Below are 3,069 nucleotides of genomic sequence, written 5' to 3'. Positions count from 1 at the left end.
CATAAACTAGAGGGGAAATTTGGAGATACTATTTGAAAGGAGGGAGACATGGATGACTGGGAGGCAGCCGGCACATGTTTTCTGTAGGATGGTTTTGCTTGCTTGGTTTCAGAAATTGTCCCTATACACAGGGATCGTAGTGGTGCCGGGTAGGAAGGAAAGAAAATCTTGGTTGGGACTTAGGCATAGAAGGGGCTTACAAATTAGGTGATTGAAATAGATTCTACTGAAAATAGGCTGGTACTTCAGAAGGCAAGGAGCATAAGGCGGACACTTTGGTCATCTTCTTGGTCCTGAAGGATTATGGGAAATTTTAGGGCTATAGGCAATTTTAGGGCTACGCAGACATTGAGAGACATTTGTGGGAAAATTAACTGGCCCTTTCTCAGCACCTCTCTGAGGTGGGCTCCTCTTTCTTTTCTCTCTCCTTTTTCTCCTTTTCATATTGATGATATATCTGTCATTGAGGCCTTTCTGGCGATTACTGCTGTAATATTTCGTTTCCTCTCACCCCAAAATAGGTGTTTAAAACAACCATTTTGTACCACACTAAAAAAAGATAAAAAGAGTTTGGCAACTAAATGCAAGGCTTGACCCTGGACTGAATCCTGTGCTGGGGGGAAAATGCTCTAAAGCACATTATTGAGTCAACAGACAAAAATGGAATATCAATGTAGATTAGATTAAAATATTCATATCAATATGAAATTTACTAAAGTTGATAGCTGTACTGTGAGATAATATGAGATAATATCCTTATTCTTAGGAAATATACACTGAAGTGCTTAGGGGCAAAGGGCCATAATGTCTGCAACTTACTCTTAAATGGTTCAAAAAATTCATTTTTATATATGGATTATATATGTATATATGTGTTTCCTATATATACATATGAAAGAGAGAGAAATAGGGGAGTAAAATGCTCACAATAGTGGAATTTGGGTAAAGGTGGTGTATGGGTGTACTTTCTACCTTACACATGGAAATAATTTCCAAATGAAAAACTGAAAGAAGCACAACCAGTTTACTACTTTATTTTGCTCATGATTTTGTGGATCAGGAAGGGCTGGTCTGGGCAGCTCTTGCTTGGGGCCTCTCATGCACCTGCAGTCAGATGCCAGGAGGGACAGCCCTCAGCTGAAGGCTCGACAGTGTTGGATATCCAAGATGTCTCCCGAGGCTGGCAGTTGATGCGGGCGGTCTGCTAGGAGCTCAGCTGTACCTTTGACTTACATGCTTACATATGGCCTCACTAGCACGGGAGTCTTGGGGTAGTCAAACTTCTTACTTTGTTTCTCCCAGAGTGAGAATCCCAGGAGAACAGGTGGAAGCTGTACGGTCTCTTCTGACCTAGCCTTGGAAGTTCTACAACATCTTTTCTGCTGCATTCTTTTGGTTCCAAGGAAGTCACTAAGTAGTGTCCAAGAACTTGCAGTCATGTTCCAAAACTGCCATAAAAGCTTACTGCGTGCCAGGCACTGTTTTATGTGCTTTATAGGTATTAACTCATTTGATTCTTACTGAAAAATAAGAACAACAACAAACAACCCTTATGGTAAGTAGTCTTACTTTCCTTAGAGAAGACAAAACTTGGGCCACAGAGTTTCAGTTCCCAACACCACACCTTTAGTGAGAGAGCTAGGATTTGAATCCAGACAGTCTGGCCCCAGAGCCTACGGCCTTATCTACTACCTGACACTACCTCTACGTTGAGCTGTGATTCCTGCTACATTTGGTTAAACTGCCAAACACATAATCACTTAAAAAAAAAGATTTATTTATTTGAGAGAGAGAGAGAGGGAGAGAACTAGTGGGAGGGTTAGAAGGAGAGGAAGAGAGAATGGCAAGACAGAATGGCTCAGACTTCCCCCTAAGCGCAGAGTCAAAGGCAAGGCTCTATGACCCTGAGATCAGGGCCTAAGCGGAAACAAAGAGTTGGAGGCTTTTAAACAATTGCACCCCTATAATCCTTTTTCACTCACAATCACTGGCATGCAAACCTTCCCAATACATTCAAAATCACGTGACACAATTCTTATCTTTTCAGCTCTGGCTTTTGCACACGCAGTTTCCTTTCCCTGGAATACCTTTCTTCTAATTATTCACCTGTCTCTATTAGTTATTCTTCAGATCTTCTGGGAAGCCTTCCTTGACTACCCAACTCTCAGGTGAATGATTCTGCTATGGGCACATATGCTGCATGGTGCTTAATAGTTACAGCGCTTATCATTATGCCTTATAATTCTGTTGTTGTCCTGGCTGTCTCCCCCATTGGACTCTAAGTTCCCTGAGGGCAGGGACACCGCTTTGTTCAGGAAAGGATCTTTGGCACTGAGTACGGTGCCTGGTATGAAGTGTGTACATAATTATAAACCAACCTCTCATACTCTTCTAGACAATGACCACATATTTCTCACACATAAATGCAGCCACTAGGACACTCTCCTGACATACAAAACCTGTCCCATTCACACTTACCCATGTACCCTCAATCACTGTGACTTATTCCCCATGCTCAGTCTCCGTCACGTTCCTCACGCACCCTCACCACTGCAACCCATCACGCACACAATTACTGTGACACAGCTCTGATCCTCAATCACTGTCACACACTGTTTTTCACAGAATCATGGTCGCCATCTGTACTCTTAACAGAGGATATTTACTCTCCTACAAAAACTGAGTTAAGATGACAACTGCTTTATTTTTCACACACGCCTTCACATACTGTATTTTTTCATCCGCATAATCCCTGACAATCCCTGACATTACACAGTTATGGTCACACACTGTCTACTGTCTTCTTCCTACTCCCACTTGACACCCACTCCGCTCACACGCGCGCGCGCGCGCGCGCGCACACACACACACACGCTCAATCACACACAGTCAAAGGATCGGAGGGGTCCGGCCGCGGGGGTCTGAGCCGCCCTCCGTCAGCGCACGAATCTCACTCCCACACCTTACACACTTATACGCTTACACTCACTCCCTAGCTCACTCGACTCACTCATCGTCGAGGGATCGGAGGGGCGGGTCCGCGGGGGTCTGAGCCGCCGGGGGTCAGCG

General features: G+C 44.2%; 1 long non-coding RNA gene across 1 annotated transcript; it reads right to left on the bottom strand.

Annotated features, from left to right (window-relative positions):
* Window positions 1–1,018: 1,018 nt before the first annotated feature.
* LOC117796732 lies at window positions 1,019–3,069 on the bottom strand. Its single transcript, XR_004621387.1, has 2 exons — window positions 3,011–3,069; window positions 1,019–1,520 (listed from the first exon to the last, which is right to left on the bottom strand). It is a non-coding gene; the product is annotated as an uncharacterized LOC117796732 (long non-coding RNA).

The sequence above is a fragment of the Ailuropoda melanoleuca genome, chromosome 16 (genome assembly GCF_002007445.2).
Source record: "Ailuropoda melanoleuca isolate Jingjing chromosome 16, ASM200744v2, whole genome shotgun sequence".
In the NCBI taxonomy this organism is placed as follows: Eukaryota; Metazoa; Chordata; class Mammalia; order Carnivora; family Ursidae; genus Ailuropoda; species Ailuropoda melanoleuca.
This window is presented reverse-complemented; position numbering and strand designations above follow the sequence as displayed.